This window comes from Nomascus leucogenys, chromosome X, assembly GCF_006542625.1.
Source record: "Nomascus leucogenys isolate Asia chromosome X, Asia_NLE_v1, whole genome shotgun sequence".
NCBI classification, from domain to species: Eukaryota; Metazoa; Chordata; class Mammalia; order Primates; family Hylobatidae; genus Nomascus; species Nomascus leucogenys.
In genome coordinates this window covers 79,584,044-79,591,714 of record NC_044406.1, presented here as the reverse complement: position 1 = coordinate 79,591,714, position 7,671 = coordinate 79,584,044, and the positions used below count along the sequence as shown (strand labels likewise).

Here is a 7,671-nt window from a genome sequence, read left to right as displayed (position 1 = left end):
TGTTTTCCAGTTTCATCCATTTAATATTGAACATGTATTGATTTAGTCACATTAAATTTGTTCATATTAAACTATTATTTCTTATTACATAAACCTTCAGTTATTTTCAAAAAATCTGCAAGTCATTATTATTACTGTTACTTCTTTAATTATTCAGTTTGCTTGCTGAATAATTTTACAGACTAGAGCTGTCTTACTTCAGTCCACTCTTAACAGAATACCATAGATGGGGTGACTTAAATAACAGAATATTTTTTCATGCATTACTGGAGACTGGAAAGAACAACATCAAAGCACTTGCAGATCTGGTGTCTGGAGAGGGCACTGTTTCTGGTTTGCAGATTGCCGTATCGTCATATCCTCACATGGTGGGGAACAAAGAGAGAAAGGTAGTTGACTCCTGTCTTTTTACAATGGCCCCAACTTCCTGATCTGATCACCTACCAAAGGTCTCTCCTTCTGATATCATCACATGAAGGGTTAAACTTTCAACATAAAATTTTTGGGGAACATGAACATTCAGTCCATAGTCTGAGCCAAAATTTCTTCTTAGATTTTTCATATGTGTACCTTGATAAAATAACAATCCATTTAAATACGTTTACCCTTTACCTAGCAAATATTTTAGTAGTAAAAATTTTGGAATATTTATTATGAAAATACATGATGTAGACATTATAAATTTATAAAATTTAATATTTGGCATAGTTCCCCCAACATGTCTTTGCTGTTTTGCTCTTTTAAGGATTTTCATCATTTTTTTTAAAAAGGCCTACTCTTCACTGTGATTTTAGCTGCTTTCCTAAAAAAAAAAAAAAAAGGAATAAAATGTTGATAGCAAGCATATTAAAATATTTATTATTCTTAATATGTGAAGAAGAAAATCTACTGGTTTTTACATAGCAGGTATTATGTTGTTAATTTGTGAAATATGGAATCTGAAATACATGAGCTTCTGGAAATTTTATAAGTGTTTATGTATTCAAACATTTTTGTCTAAATTAACATTAGTACTGAATTTAAAAGTCAGTAGTCAACTTAATTTCAGGCTTGCTAAAATGGATAATGAATATCTTTAGGATAATTTATGTAAATATCCTTCTTAAACATGATAAACATGTATTTACATATTGTATATAATGTCCGGAATGTTCAAGAAATAAACTTAGTAAACATTATCACCTTCATCGTCGTCATCTCCACCTTCCTCATTCTTAAATATTATCGTGGTTATATTTTATATTTAAACAATGAAATTCAGATGAAAAGATTAGTCTGACAGAAATAAAGTTATTTCAGTAGAAATATCTGGAAAAACATCCCTGCCACTATTAGCTGACACAATAACAAAATACTATTCAACAAGTTCTTCATAGGCTATCAAAAGGAAATATTATTTTTTCTATAGGAACTATAATATATAAATGAGAGGAGAATATTTATGCATTTCAGTCATATTTAACAAAATAAGAGGAAAGCTGAATGTCTTTAGTGACTTGACATTATCACCAAATTATAATTTCACCAGACTCTAAGAAACAGTTTAATAGACACAGTAATGGTTGATGCATTTTGACTCTTAAATAACTTGGCTTATAATGTGAATAAGTTGTATTACTATGTTAATGGCTTTAACAGGTTGGTGAACACGTGGAGGTATTGGGAGGGTAGCATGCCTGGATAGGGCACAGAAGCTCTGTGCCCCTTCCTCCATACCTTGCCCTATGTTTCTGTTTCATCTGACTGTCTCTGAGCTGCATCTTTTTATAATAAACAAGTAATCTATTAATTCTTTTCTTGGGTTCTGTGAGCCATTCTAACAAATGATCAAACCTGAGGATAATCATGGAAATGTCTGTTTTCTAGCTGGTTGATCATAAGCACAGATGGCAACTTGGATTTGTGATTGGCATCTAAAGTGAGCGCAATCTTGTGGAACTCAACCCTTAACCCAATGCTAACTCCAGATAGATAGTGTCAGATTTAGTTAAATTGTAGGACACTTAGCTGGTGTCTACAAAAAATTAAATAATTTATTGGTGTGAGAAAGAAACCACACATTTGATGATGTCAGAGTGTACAGAAAAAATAGTTGGTTTCTCCTATACATTCTGCTTTACAGCTTATTGCCATAATTTGTGGTAAAGTAATTCTTACTACCCTATTGTGTCTGGAGTTGGTTCCTTTCAGTGGGTTCTCAGTCTCATCAACTTCAAGAATGAAACGGTGGACCTTCGTGGTGAGTGTTACAGCTCTTAAAGGTGGCAGGGACCCAAAGAGTGAGCAGCAGCAAGATTTATTGTGAAGAGCAAAAGAACAAAACTTTCACCGCATGGAAAGGGACCCAAGTGGGTTGTCACTGCTGGCTGGGGAGGCCTGCTTTTATTCCTTTATTTGTCCCCATCCAACGTCCTGCTGATTGGTCCATTTTACAGAGTGCTGATTGGTCCATTTTACAAGTGCTGATTGGCCCATTTTACAGAGTGCTGATTGGTGCATTTACAATCCTTTAGCTAGACACAGAGTGCTGATTGGTGCGTTTTTACAGAGTGCTGATTGGTGCATTTACAACCCTCCAGCCAGACACAGAGCACTGATTGGTGCGTTTTACAATCCTCTTGTAAGACAGAAAAGTTCTCCAAGTCCCCGCTCAACACAGGAAGTCCAGCTGGCTTCACCTGTCACTATTATAGCCTGCCAAATCAGTTATATAGTGTTTTCACATTGTAGTTGTTAAAGGAAGAGCAAATATCAGTTTTTTAAAATTACCTATATTACAATTCCTTCTTTTATTCATTGACAAAATACTTAGTGACTACCTCTCTCCTGCTTCTTTTAGTGAGTATATAAAATAGCCAACAACTAGTCCAGGAGCTGGCATTAACCTGAAAAGGAAAATAAAGGTGATTTCTTGAAGCCAGAGTCTCGATGGAAAATTCAAAGAAATACTCTATCAATTACAAAATGTGATAAACGTGTATGACAGAAAAGCAAGTGCACAGGAATGATACCTAATATGTAGTGGGCAAAGAATTCACAAAGAAAGAGGTAGAAATGAGGAAAAGAAAGAAGGATATAAGTAGAATCTCACCAGTAATAAAGAAAATGCAAATCAAAATACATATCAATTTCCAGTCTGGACAAGATGGAACGGATACATTTTATCTTTCTTATCTCCACTAAGTACAATAAAAAACCCTGGGCATGATACAAGAAGCAATCAAACAACTCTGAAAAGGTGATAAAGTAGGTGTATTGGTTTGAAACCCCGGGAGTGGTGACACACCATAGCAGCAGAGCATCACACCTCCTCCCACAGAACAAAATGTGACTCAGACCTAGCATTTTCAAAAGCCAAATCCAGTCATAGAATGCAGTCCAGATAGGCCCATTCTTTCATCTAACAACACACTAAGAAGTCTGGCATCATCAACAAGGAGGATTGATTATGAGCCCTAAGAACAGTAAGCAGCCAAAAAAAGTGCTTTCCTTTCTTGCAGGACTGAGAATTTCCTTCCCCCACTGAGAGATACTGAGGGGACAGAGGCAAGAAGGACCTTGCAAAAACGAATGGTGTGGCCCAGAAAGTCTCTCTTTTCAGGGTCTGAGAGTTCCGTACCCTTCTCAGAGATACAAGGGAAATCGTGAGACCCAGGTAAGGAGATCCCACCTCAACAAGGGTCCTGGCCCAAAAAGCTCTCTCAGTCCCCCTCAGGTACCTCAGGTAAGGCAGATCCTGCCAAAACAAATGCCAAGCCAGAGAACCCTCCTTTCCCCCACAGGCCTCACACTCTCTTCCCCTGCTGGGATACAAAGTGTCAGGCAGGTATGATGGGCAGGAAGAGCCCAGCCACAGTGGACGGTCATTCTCAGAAAGTCTCTTTTTCCCAATAGGCCTGAAAATACCCTCTTCCACCCAGAGACACAGGGGCAACTGGAAGGCCTTGGTAGGAATTCTTAGGAACTGGTAATATTGTAAGGAAACCTCTTCATCTCAGGGTTCCTGGGACTCCCTTTTCCAATGGAAAGACACTGGCCAAGGAAAATCCCTTCTGCAACTAGAGCCATTGTTGTCATGGACAAGTAGGAGATAAGTATCACATAAACTGAGAAAAACAAAATAACACAACAAAGGCTCTGAAAATATACTGTCATAGAAACCACAGTCCAGAAAAGTAGACCAGAATCTGCATGCTGACTATAAACAGAATGAAGATCTGATGAAATTAAAGATATAAATAGACCCAGAGTCTGCTGGCATAATAGAATAAATATTCAGGATACAATTGAAAATCTCTGGTCATACTAAGAATAAAGAAAATCACAACTTAAATGAGAAGAGACAATCAACTGATGCCAACATTGAGACAAATCAGATGTTGTTACTTGTCGAATTATCTAACAAGGATTTCAAAGCACACATCATAAAAATATTTCAGCAGTGCATTACAAAGTCTCCTGAAACAAATGGAAAATAGAACATTTTGAAATGAAATAACAGTTATAAAAAATGGAAATTTTAGAAGAATACATTAACAGAAAAAAAAGCTTGAATGAACTGTAAGAGAAAGAACTCACTGAACTTCAGGATAGATCAACAGCATTCACCTATTCTGAACAAGAGAGGAAACAGATTTTTTTTTTAAAGACCCTCAGTGTCCTATGGGACAATAACAAAATATATAATTATTTGCATCTTTGTAGCCCCACAAGAGAGAAGGGTTGAAAGACTATATAGGGAAATAATAGTTTAAAACATCCCAAACTTGGTGCAAAACAATAATCCAGAGATTCAATAATATGAATGTACTCTAATTAGATAAACTCAAAGAAATTCACATATCATAATTAAATTTCTGAAAACTAAAGACAATATTAAATATGGAAAGCAGCTAGAGAAAAATGATGCATTGCTGTTAGGAGAATACCAGTATCCTAATGATAGTGGATTTCTCACCACAAATTATGAAGCCAAAATCTAAAGTGTCATAAGATCTTGTGGGAAGAACTGAAGAAGGTGCTCTTGCTTCTGCACAGCCAGCTGCAATCCATTGAGGAACATGCCTCCGAGCTACCATTGTGCCTGGCCATTTACAGGAATGCTTCACCTGCATGGTCATCAACCCATTTAACCAGTTCTTTGAAGATGAATTGGACCATTCAAGGTGCAGCTGAGAACTAGAGAAAATAAGCCAACGGGGGTGTCACTGGGGGTGCTGGGGCCAAAAGCTCATCTCAGGCCATGGCCCAGACCAACTCCAATGCCATGGACAAACAGCTTTATAAAGAGTCTCAGAAAGACAGCAAGAACTCACTTGCCCCAAAAGTTGGCATGGTTGACAAGAGGACATATAGTGCCCATAGAGGTTAAGAAAGAAGGAATAAGGTGAATTGGAAGAAGACCCAATCAACAACTTCAAGGTGAAGGGAAAATAATTGAGATAAGACGGGGAAAGGCAACCACAGAAGATTTGAAAAACCACTTGAAAAGGGTGAAAAAGGAAACTTTTTATCTGATAGACCTATCATTGACCAACCCATTCGAGGCTGTGGTGGCCTTGGAAGAAGTAGAGAGGGCTGTCAAAGTGAAATGGGCCCAGGGTACGGATTTGATTTTTATGGTAAATGTGAATTTGATAGGCATGCTGGAAGGCATAGATCTGGCCTGAAGCACAAGGACAAACATGGAGGTAGTGGATGTTACAACTGGGGAACTGTAAAAGATAAGTTAACTGACTTGGATTAATCAAATATGACCTAGGAAACACCTGAAGGTGAAGAACATCCAGTGGCAGACACTGAAAATAAGGAGAAGGAAGTTTAAGAGGTAAAAAAAGAGGGTCCAAAAGAGACGACTTTGGATAAGTGGAATGCTATTCAAAATAAGGACTGGCCAAAAGTAGAATTTAATATCCAAAAACAAAACAAAGGTACTGATTGATGGGCACTGGAAGAAGAGATGTGCTCTTCATAAATCAGAGTGAAGAGATTCATGCTGAACTTGTCGTTAAGGACCATCATTTTTGAAAGCCAGCAAATGATACAATGTCTCAGCGGGAGATCAATTTTGGAGACCTTGGCCCTCGAGGACATGGTGGGAGGGGAAGCCAAGGTGAATGTGTGGTGGACCTCAGAACCTCAGCAGCACGACTGACAAGTCAGGTGCTTCTGTTCCTGATATGGATGACCCAGAGGCATTCCCAGCTCTGGCTTAACTGAATGCAATAAGACAACCGTGGTTCCTTTGTAGAATTTCCTGTTCAATGCCTTTGCATGCTTAAGGATTCGAAACAATGAAGAAATCATGTTTTAAAAAGGCTGTCATTCACACAACACTTAAAGACTGAATTGTATCTGTTTTAAAAATGAACTTCTTGGCCGGCGCGGTGGCTCACGCCTGTGATCCCAGCACTTTGGGAGACCAAGGCGGGCGGATCACGAGGTCAGGAGATTGAGACCATCTTGGTTAACACGGCGAAACCCCGTCTCTACTAAAAATACAAAAAATTAGCCGGGTGTGGTGGTGGGCGCCTGTAGTCCCAGCTACTCAGCAGGCTGAGGCAGAAGAATGGCGTGAACTCGGAAGGTGGCTGTTGCAGTGAGCCGACATAGGCCACTACACTCCAGCCTGGGCGACAGAGCGAGACTCCGTTTCAAAAAAAAAAAAAAAAAGAACTTCTCTCACTACATAAAATTAACAAATATGGTAGTCAGTTTTGTATTTAAAAATGTATTGGTAGCTATGTTTTTATAAATATCAGAAATTATGCATTCTTCATGAATACTTTTGTGTTGCTGCTTGCAAATTTGCATTTCCAAGCTTGAAATATAGGTGTGAAATGTGTATACTAGTTTAAAGCTTTCACTTCGTTTATGTTATTTTAATTTTAAATTTTTTGTGGGTACATAGTAGGTGTGCATATTTATGGGATACATGAGATATTTTGATACAGGCATGCAACATGAAATATTCACATCAAAGTATATGGGATATCCATCACCTCAAACATTTATCCTTTGTATTACAAACAAACCAATTATGCTCTTTTAGTTATTTTTAAAATGTATAATTAGATGTTTTTACTATGGACACTCTGTTGTTCTATCTAATACTAGGCATTATTCATTCTGTCTATTTTTTGTACCCATTAACCATCACCACTTCCCTCCACCACCAATCCCTGCTAGCCTTCCCGGTCCCTGGTAATCATCCTTTTACTGTCTGTCTCCATGATTTCAATTGTTTTGATTTTTATATCTCACAAATAAATGAGAATTTGCAATGTTTGTCTTTCTGTGCCTGGCTTATTTCACTTAACATAATGATCTCCAGTTCCACAGATGGTGTTGCAAATGACAAGATCTCATTCTTTGTTATGGCTGAATAGTACTCCATTGTGTATATGTACCACTATTACTTTATCCATTCATCAATTGATGGACACATATGTTGCTTCCAAATCTTAGCTATTGTAAACAGTGCTGCAGCAAATATAGGAGTGCAGATATCTTTGATATACTGATTTACTTTCTTTTGGGTATATACCCAGCAGTGGGATTGCTGGATCATATGATAGCTCCACATTTAGTTTTTTGAGTAAGCTCCAAACTGTTCTCCACTTTGGTTGTACTGATTCATATTCCAACAAGAGTGTACAAGGGTTTCCTTTT

General features: G+C 37.7%; 1 pseudogene; it reads left to right on the top strand.

Moving 5' to 3' along the window:
* Positions 1-1,625: 1,625 nt before the first annotated feature.
* LOC100593891 lies at positions 1,626-6,215 on the top strand (annotated as a pseudogene).
* The last annotated feature ends 1,456 nt before the right edge of the window (positions 6,216-7,671 follow it).